Raw genomic sequence first — 10,280 nt, 5'->3', positions numbered from 1 at the left:
GAGCTTACTGGGAGAAACAGCTGTATTATGAATTATGAAGATTATAGGGGCATCCAACAAGGGGAAAAATTAAACTATTATCTCGTTCCTTTGATAAATTAAAATTGCCAGGCCTAGGCAAAGATCTGACTGGACAGAGTGAATTTTGGAGTGAAATTTTATGGTTATGTCTTTTAAAAGCCATGTAAATCAGCAAGCGTAAAGCTGACAGGACCTTGCAGGCTTCAGCAAGAACACACTGTCCCTCTCATTTATTTAAAAGAATGCTGCCCTGCTCAAAGGCCTGCAGTGAGCCATGCCAATGCGGTTTGGCTGGACTGTGAGTGTTTGATGCAGTCTGATGTGAGGGTGGGGGTGGCGCAGAGAACGTTGAAATCAAAAAGGATTCTGCTCTGTAGAGACAAAGGAGCCACAGAGACATAGACGTGGATCTGGGAAATACACCTTTTGCTACTCGTTCAATTTTAGAAAGGGGGTTTCTGGCATGGCTGAGCAAAACTTAAACTTCTTCCCCTGAGAATTACAGGAATTACAGGACCTGACAAAGCTCTAAAGATTAAAGTAAGTTAAATTGACTACTTTCACCAGTCTATGATTAAATGCCCTATATAGGATGTAGAGACAGGTGTCTGGTTCAGAAGAGGAAGGGGAGGTTGGAAACTGGTTGGAGTGAGAACTGAGCCTGTGGACTACGAAAATGTCAGAGCAGAAGGGGCTTTAGAGTGAATTTGGTTCCCCTCATTTTATAGATGTGGCAATGGAAGGAGACCTCAAGTGATTTTCTTAGGGTCACATGGTGATACATTGTTGGGATGAATATATACAGCTAGTAGAACTTTTGATTAATGTGAGTGGCAGATTTATTGCAACAGGGGCTCCAATTCTTTTCTTCTCTCTATCCAAGCACCATGGGATGTAACTTTGTAGCTCCTCCCATCAAGAAGTCTGTTCAAGAGGTCTCATTGAGGTCTACTTCCTCTACCTCCAAACCTGGGCTGGCTTTGAGACTTGCTTTGGTTGGTAGAATGCAGCAGATGTGATGCTATGCAGTCCCAGGCCTATGCCTTGAAAGCCGTGCTTGCTTCTGCTCCGTCTCTTGACCTTTGCTTCTATTAGCCCTGACCAGCCTGCCGAAGGGACAGAGACCACAGGCACAGAGCTGAGGTGTGCCAGCTGAGGCCATCTGAAACATGGGAGAGAGAGATGGCTATGGTCAAAGAAATGCTCAGCCAGGCCTGACCCAGATCAATAGAACCCACCAGCTAACTGTGAACTTGAGAACAGTAAGAATGGCTGCTGTTTTAAGCCTCTTAGTTTTGAGGGTGGTTGTTTGCAGCATTCTTGTGGCAACACTCGTCTAGTCAGTGGTGCTATAATGAGAGGTTGGTCACTGAGAGGAGAAAGAGGGAGCAGGATAATCCCTGGCATGGTAGGTCTTGCAGTTTCCATCATGGGGTATGGTGGCCAATTTAAGAATGAAACTATATCCTGGAAACAGATCCCGGAAAAGTCTCCTTACCGTGATTGTGGCATTGTGCTGTCTAAATGAAAGACAACCCTGAAGGGTTTGTATCATCACTTCCTAAAGCAGAAATGATCCTGGGGCTCTTCCAATTCTGATTTTAAAGAAAAGGAAGCAGAGGCTGTGCCGTGTTAAGGCAGGACCAGCTGCATAAGTTAATGGGCCGGACACAAAACAAAACTGTGGAGTCCCTTGTTAAAAAATTACTAAGATGGTGACAGCAGGGCATTAAACTAAGCACAAATCCCTTTTAAGTATGGGACTCTGTGAGACTGCACAGATTTTATGCCCATGAAGCTGGCCCAGATTTAAGCAATTCGTCCAAGGATATCACTTCAGAAGATTCATCTGTCAGGCTAACCTTTACCCAAAACTGTAACCTGGTATGTTTGTTAACTGCTAGTTCAAGAAGCAGGGCAAGAACCTAAGGCCTCTAGTTCCCACTCCAGTGATTCTTCTTTATTTTTGCTTTTGACAGACCTATAGGAAGAAAATCTGAACCAGAAACAATACGGCAGACTTGGGCTCTGACTCACAGAGGGAAGAACTTATCATTCTTCACGGGGCACATAGAAGCATGAGAATTTGGGTTCAAGCAAGTAAATTCTAAATTAGAACCCATACATAAAGTGTTTGCAATGTCCAGTTATATCTCTATGATATTTTCTTTGTGAAAGTTGATTGTTCTTCCTTACAATAAATTGCTTGAATTGTCTGTCTCTTCATTTAACTATTTCTTTTTCTTGTCTTTGCTATCTCTTTTTTTTTTTTTTTTTTTTTTTTGGTAAGTAAAAAATTTTCAGGGACTAAATAACAGGGTATTTTTTTTGCTTTGTTTCTCCTAAGTTTTGTCTGACTTATGACATTAATAATTACCCAAAATCTCTGATTTCTTATCTTTTCTATAGAATGCTGGAAAAATGACAGCTCAATATGTACATTACCCCATCCCTAACCACCTTCGTCACTACTTTGAACACTCTTCTCTCACCCGACACTGCAGTTAAATATGACTGGAATCCTTGTTTCTATAGTAAACCAATCTACTTTATTTTATGGATAATTAATGTAAAAAATTAGACTCTGGGCTTCCTTCAGGTTTTCTTAGGTTTTTCCCACTGGCGTATAATGAAAAATTCAAAAAGGGCCTCTTAGGTAACAGAGACAAGTTTGCAGATTTTTTTATTAAATTTCTTCAGAAAAGACAAGGTTTCTGTGACCTCCTTTTTTTTGAGACAACGAAAGTGACAAGACAAGATCTTAAATAATAAAGTTAAAGCCATCGGTAAAGGCAAAAGTCAAAGACGTGAAACATCTGTGAGAACACACGTAAAAGCTAGTGGGGATATCTTGAAGAACAGAGCTCAGTTTTGCATCAAAGGTCAAACCAACTGAACACCAAGGCTTGATGCCAGCCAGAGTCTTGCTGTGTAGAGGCTAGTTGCTTTCTGCACGGACACTGATTCTTGCTTTAAAGATTACTTGTTAACTCACTAAACACACCCAGCCCAGCTACCTGCATCATTCCTTTGTCAAGGTTCCCATCTACCTGGCCCAGCTGCAGATGAAGGTCAGATTCTCAGGGTATTTTACCCCTCCCCACTTCTTCTCTTTTCCAAATCACTATTCTGAATTTACAGTTGGCCAATGACCTCTAACTGGATTAATAAAATGTCTAATTTAGTTTGGAACATTGAGCTTCTGTTTCACTTTGGCTTGTTCAGGTTTTTATTAAATCAGAATAAATTTTCATAGTCCCTATGGAAATGCCAGCCTTCTCCACTAAGCTGGCAAAACATTTCCATTTCCAAAGAAGTATGAAAACCTGTTTCCAGCCAGGCATGGTGGCTCACACCTGTAATCCCAGCACCTTGGAAGGCTGAGGCCGGCGGATCACGAGGTCAGGAGATCGAGACCATCCTGGCCAACACGGTGAAACCCCGTCTCTACTAAAAATACAAAAAATTAGCTGGGTGTGGTGGCATGTGCTTGTAATCCCAGCTACTAGGGAGGCTGAGGCAGGAGACTTACTTGAACCAGGAAGGCAGAGGTTGCAGTTAGCCAAGATTGCGCCACTGCACTCCAGCCTGTCGACAGAATGAGACTCCATCTCAAACACTCCCCTCAATCCCCACCCCGCAACAACAACAACAAAAAACCCTGTTTCCAGAGAAGGTTCTGTAGTGGTGAGGACTGGTGAAAGAAACATGGGTCTTAATAATCATGACGACCTGCCCTGGTTTTTATCTTTTAGGTATGGTTTGTCTTCTGCTACTTGGTGTTTCTACCCAATCTATTTCTTATCTGTTTCTCACTTTTCTCTTGTATATTTCAGCCCAAACACCAAAGCTGTGATCCATTTTTAGTTTCCAAGGTCACATTGGCACAGAAATCTTTCTGCAGGCATCCCTTGAGGAAAACACTAAACTACAACTTTCTGCCCTTAAGCTAAAGGCTGTATAAGCCTCTAGCTTCTTGCCTTCTGCTCAGTAGGGGATTTTTCTCTTCCTTTTTTACTCACTCTTTTGCCATTTCCTTCTCTTAGCACCAGGTACCCTAAATTCCTTTCTCTTGCTCTCTCCTGCTTTCTTTCATTTGACCCTGAAAACCAAAATGCTGATAAGCTCCCTTCCTTTGCCTCATTAAAAAATTGCCATAAAATTTATAGCTGGCTTAGTCCAGCCATCACTGATCTTCTTGATTTAGTTACTGCCAAGAAGTGTTTTATGATTATCCACTGACTTATTTACAACAAACCTAATGAAGTCCTTGGTGTTAGGAGCCTGTATAGATATTATTTGTTTGGAAAATAGGGTGGGTATTTAGATACTTGAAGTTCTCTGCGTAGGCTGGGGTGGTTTGGGTTGTTTTGCTTATGCATTTCAAATGGAAAGGCATAACCCCAAGCCTTCATATGTAATAACATAGAATCATTTTGCTGCTGTGTGGCAAATGTATACAGCCCTGAGACAGCACAGGAAATTTTCCAATACTTCCCTAAGCATTAGTTTCAGGAGGCCATTTGTGAGGCTAGTAAGAGAAAACAAATTGTGTTGGTCATGATAAAATTGTCCGTTGGTGGAAACTATTTGAATACCTCAATGTGATGAGGTTAATTGATTATACAAAAGTGATTTAGAGGCTGATATAATAACCACCTGTTTTGAGTCTGCTATTTGAAAGATGGGTCAGGGCAGGAATAAATTAAATGTTTGCAACATTGCAATTGTGTTGATTGTTCAGTTCTGTATTTAGAATATGTGAAAGGGATCTGTTCCCCCTGTAATCCCTGATACTGTTGTCGGTCACAACATAGGTCACAACATAAATGTAAGGTGTTCAGTACTACCAAAGTTCTTTAACAGGTGATGCTGTGTCCTGAGTAAAACAGTGTTATTACCTGGAACAGATCCATAAAGAAGAGTTGTAATGCATGTTTCCAAAGAGAAAGCCTGACTGTATTTTTTGGGAAGTGAACCCTAAAACAATGGTGCCAGGAGTTACTTGAACACTTCATTGTCCTAGAAGAAATCTGATGTCTGAGGAACAGTTGTAATAATCTGCCTTCTCTGCTTGCTTCCCCCAACCTGGCTAAGGATTGATTTAGGGTCTGGGGTGGTGGCAATAAAGATTAAGCATTTGCAACTGCACTACTGATTACTATATGTTCCTTTGCTGAGGCCACTGCTATTTTCTAAAGAGTTGCTAGTGGAGAAGAGCCTGGTGGTGAAGGAAGAAAAATAAAGACTCACTTGTTTAAGTTTAAAGTATACTTCACCCAATAGTACAGAAGCCAGAAAAAGGAGTGATCATAGCAGGCAAATCTGACACAGCACTGTTAGAGAAGTGCCACTTGATAAGTCAGGAACTGTGCTTGCATAAACCATGTATAAACCGAGGCCCCACATGACCCAACCTCAACATAATGCTCCATGAAAAAGCACAGTCCAGAAACCAAAGTCATTACAACTGAAACCTGCTCTTTACTTTGATCTCTTAAAAATCATGATAGTAGATCCATTTACAATCCATGGTAAAACACCTTTCAACACCTTTTTTTTTAGAGACAGGGTTGCACTCTGTTGCTCAGGCTGGAATACAGTGGCATGATTGTAGCTCACTGCCACTGCAAACTCTTGGTTTCAAGCAATCCTCCCACCTCAGCCTCGGAAAGTGCTGAGATTACAGGCATGTGCCACCATGCCCTGGCTCCCAAACTGCCTTTGCTTCCTTTCTTGTTTCTCAGACTCCAAAGCTGCTCCAGAGACTCTCACATGTCAAATCCTACAACACTTTCTCACAGAACCTGTGGCCCATGTGGGCTTTTGTTCTTCACCCAACTTCTTCAGTTTGCAGGTCTACACTGCCTCATTGTTTTTGTTTGCTTTTGCCTTGTTTTTTTCTGTCCTTTTGTTTTGTTTTCTTTAACATGGTCTGCCTATTCTTACAAAAAGCTTAGGAATTAGTTTGGCAAAATTCTCTTAGAGGGAAAGCAAGGGCAAATGAAGAATCTGAGTAGACAAAGACAAAGTCCTCTTATTAGGTGGAGTTCGTGCAGGAGTCTCAAATTACAGCCATGTTAAGAGATTTTGTCCCTTAATACTGTCACAATTAACAGTAAAAGCTAACATTTATTAGTAGTTAACACGTTGCATTCATTTTGCTAAGTGTTTTTACATAAATTATGTCATAATAACTAATTTTATCTTACAAATTTGTAATATCACCGTATGAATAAGGAAGGTGTACTTTAGAGAAGTTGAGTGATTTGCCCAAGGTTACATGGCTGATAAACAGCAGAACTAGGACTTCTCAGCCTCAGATTCTTTCCAAAGCCCACTTTCTTTTCTTTTCTTTTCTTTTTTTTTTTTTTTTGAGATAGCGTCTTCCTCTGTTGCCCAGGCTGGAGTGCAGTGGCACGATCTTGGCTTACTGCAACCTTTGACCCCTCAGGTTCAAGCAGTTCTCCTGCCTCAGACACCCAAGTAGCTGTGATTACAGGTTCACACCACCACACTTGGTTCATTTTTGTATTTTTAGTAGAGATGGGGCTTCACCATATTGGCCAGGCTGGTCTTGAACTCTCGGCCTCAAGTGATCTTCCCGCCTCCACCTCCCAAAGTGCTAGGATTACAGGCATGAGCCACTGTGCCCGACCTCAAAGCCCACATTCTTAATCATCATAACTTTTAGGTATCAGCATTCTCCAGTGGCTGAGGTTACACTGAGAATAAAGCGATCATTGAAACACACTAATACTGTTCAGATATAAGAAATATAATCATCCCTATCCTTTCACAACACTCTCTTTTTACATAATTTTTCAGCTAAATGTACCATTTTTTACCCATATCTGTATTAACATACTGATTACCAAATGTTAGACGCTTGTCTACAAATTAGTACTAAAATTTTCTAACTATAAAAGATTGCAATTTGGAGAGGAAATTCAATTTTTAAATTTCTCTCTCTTATTTTTTATTATTTTATTTTTATTACCTTTTGCACCCAAAAGATCAGAGGAAATTCTATGGTTCACAGTTATAATTTTGAGACTGTTTCTTCATCTCCACTCTATCTCATCTGTGAAGCTGGAGGGAGGAAGGATTTAGGAGAGAGATTGGGAGCTCATCAGAGCATGACAGTCATGAGTGGTACCCAGAGTGTGAGAATGACCTCTAAACACAGTTGCCAGCTCCACTGTCAAAAATGCCACCTCAAAAAATTATCTTTGCATAAATTTCTACTTTTTGAACAAATTTCCCTTTTGGTATAAATGTTTCCTGCTATCTTTGTATCCTGATTGAAAGTGAAATGCTATGCCTCTGATGAGATTCATCACTACCCTTTGGAAGATAGGCCCCAAATCACACTTCCCACTTTTCTCTTTTTGGCATATGCCTTCAACCTGGAGTCTATGCCTTGAGTCACTTTCGCTTTCAGCATCTGGAAGCTGTGTTAAGTCACCATCTTCAAGTCTCCTGACTCACGAATCACGTGTCAACTCCCTTGGCTGCTGGTCAGTGCACTTTCTGTTAAAATTTGAGCTTGAGTTAGTTATTTGAAGGACATGGAAACACAGAGCAAAAAATGAGGCAGAATGAAGGTCTCTGACCTAACATCTGCAGGCCTTGGCCTTCTGGGTTAAAACAAACACTGGAGCTACAAAAGAATCATTCTGTCACCTGACCCCAATTCCTTGACCCTGTTACAGAAAAGGTTTATGTAATTATTGCAAGACATCTACATATCCCTATGTAGATAGAAAACAATAATACATCTTATATATATATATATACTATTCATTTTTCACATGTAAGTAGGTGTTATAATCAATATGATACAAATGGTTTTAATAACATTAACCAAATTTATTTGACAGTATGTATTTTCTTAGTCAATATGTAAATATAGGCAAGATATTTTACTATCATGAGACATTTATGAATTCTTATGTTAGAAAGGAATTCTCACTTTTTAAAAACAACTAGGAATTGCTAATATAAATAACGGTGGTTCCCTGTGGTCAGCAAAATGGAAAGAAACATGAAAGGGGTACGAAATGTGAAGGCACTTACACACACACACACACACACACACACACACAAGCGGGAGATCTCTACCCAAAGTTATCAATTTCTTTCAGGAAATTGGCTGACACATCCTTGCTTTACCTTGGAGCTATGGGAAGTAGCTCTTGATTTAGTCGCTTGATTTGGCGTGGGTGTTAAAGAACCCCATGTCAGCAAACTCACAGGAAGAACTTGTCATTTCTACTGGTATTCTGTCTAAGCTTCAAAATGGCACAACACTCAGCTGCCCTGGTGTATTATAGTCTTTGATAGTTTCCTGAGGAGAAATCGTAGATGATTATGAGTCAATGTGTAAAGAGATAAATAAAGGGCTATCTTCAACTGTAAAACTTCTGCTTCTAGCTGATAATTAAAATGGAGTATCCGAAGAGCCCAGTGGGTAAGTTGTTTAGTTGGTTTTAACGGTCCCAAGTCCATCTCTCCTTCTTCTGGTAACAAGACCTCAATTTTCCTTTAGAGAATCGTCCATACCCATTGCTAGGCACGTGGCCCAGACCTAGTCCCCAAATTGCTGCTGGAATTATTGGGAAGGAAGTGAACTCCTCCAGATGAGGTTTTGAAACTGGTTAGAAGTCAGTTTGGCTTGTGATCACTTTTGCCATTACTGGAGAGAGCCTGCCTAAGAATAAGTCAGCACAGGGGACCGCTGCCCAGCAAATAGAGGTAGAGTCCAAAGAAACCATTTGAACATCTGATCTAAATATTCCTGAGTCTAACTTTTGAGTTATGTGAGTCAATCAAGTTTCCTTTGTTGCTTACAGGCTTGAATTATGGTGGTGTTACTGGCACCATTAAAAAAGCCTAACTGGCCCAGCACTTTGGGAGGCAGAGGCTAGTGGATCATGTGGTCAGGAGTTCGAGACCAGCCCAGGCAACATGGTGAAACCCGTCTCCACTAAAAATACAAAAATTAGCCAGCTGTGGTGGCACGTGCCCATGGTCTCAGTTACTTAGGAGGCCGAGGCAAGAGAATTGCTTGAGCCTGAGAGGCAGAGGTCGCAGTGAGCCGAGATTGCGCCACTGCACTCCAGCCTGGGTGACAGAGTGAGACCGTGTCTCAAAAAACAAAAACAAACAAACCTAATTAATACAGAGTTGTTCTTTTGTCCTTCAGCCTCCAGTGGAATTTACCAACATCTTTGCATTATTTCTTTCCACATTACACCCTCTCACAGCAAAACTGCCACAGCCTCACTTTCTTATGGACCCTCACAGTGTGGAGCAGGACATTTTCTGGACGTTTTCTCTTCCAAACCAGCAGACTTTTAGGCACAAGGCAGTCTCCGCCACTGAACAGGTCCAAGAAAAGGTGGAGATAAGAAGAGACCCTGTGATTCTCCTAGGGATCTTGGCTCTCAGACAGCACTGAAAATTCATCTCAGACCAGAGTGTTCTAAAATGCAAACTGAAGCTTTCTTTTCAACTGGCAATAAATAGTGCTTGATGCACTGCAGTATACAAGGGTTGCCAGTTTTTTGATAGAGCAGCCCAGTAGCCCAGCTGAGGATTTTGTGAAGAGGGAGGATTGTAATAGTATTGTTTTATGGAGATGGGGTCTTTTGATGATGACCCTGTGATTTTGCTTCAATTCCCTTTTTTCTGTGCTTTTTGTCATTCTTGTTCTCCCGACTGTGTTCCTTTCCATTATCGCTGTTTTCTTTGTCTGAAATTGGACCCACAGAAATGAGCCTGTAATCGGGGGACATGAGAATCCCTAAATTGCTTTCATTTTGATTTTCTACTTTGTTAATATTTCAGTATATGAGAGACCAATGAGACATTTTAGATCACTGGCCCTTCAACTTAGTCATGCTACTATCTAACCTACTGCATGGAAAATTTGAGTATGCATCATAGCATCTAAAATCGACATTTCTAAATCTGTTTGTGGTACATTATGTAGAAAATTGCTTCAGTCTCACTAGTACTTGAGAAACCTTCATCATACATCATTCCAACATCCCAGAAAAAGCAGCAAGTGGGAAGATTTGTATGTAAGGGAAATAGGGGAACAGCAATACAGTATTGCAACCCATTGATAAAGATGAAACTGACTTCCTTAGCTTAATTGGACTTGACTCATCCTTGATTTTTGTGTCTCTTTGTGCTGCTTAATATATAACCAAATATATATATAACTGAATGAGGTAGCTGTTCCTCAGTGA

The 10,280-nt window shown here is 40.8% G+C and overlaps 1 long non-coding RNA gene across 1 annotated transcript; it reads left to right on the top strand.

Moving 5' to 3' along the window:
• The first annotated feature begins 288 nt into the window (after window positions 1–288).
• Window positions 289–2,325, top strand: LOC112631843. Its single transcript, XR_003121210.1, has 2 exons — window positions 289–561; window positions 2,001–2,325. It is a non-coding gene; the product is annotated as an uncharacterized LOC112631843 (long non-coding RNA).
• The last annotated feature ends 7,955 nt before the right edge of the window (window positions 2,326–10,280 follow it).

Source organism: Theropithecus gelada, chromosome 9 (genome assembly GCF_003255815.1).
Source record: "Theropithecus gelada isolate Dixy chromosome 9, Tgel_1.0, whole genome shotgun sequence".
Taxonomy (NCBI): Eukaryota; Metazoa; Chordata; class Mammalia; order Primates; family Cercopithecidae; genus Theropithecus; species Theropithecus gelada.
Note: the sequence above shows the minus strand (reverse complement) of the source record. Positions and strands in the feature narration are given on the sequence as shown.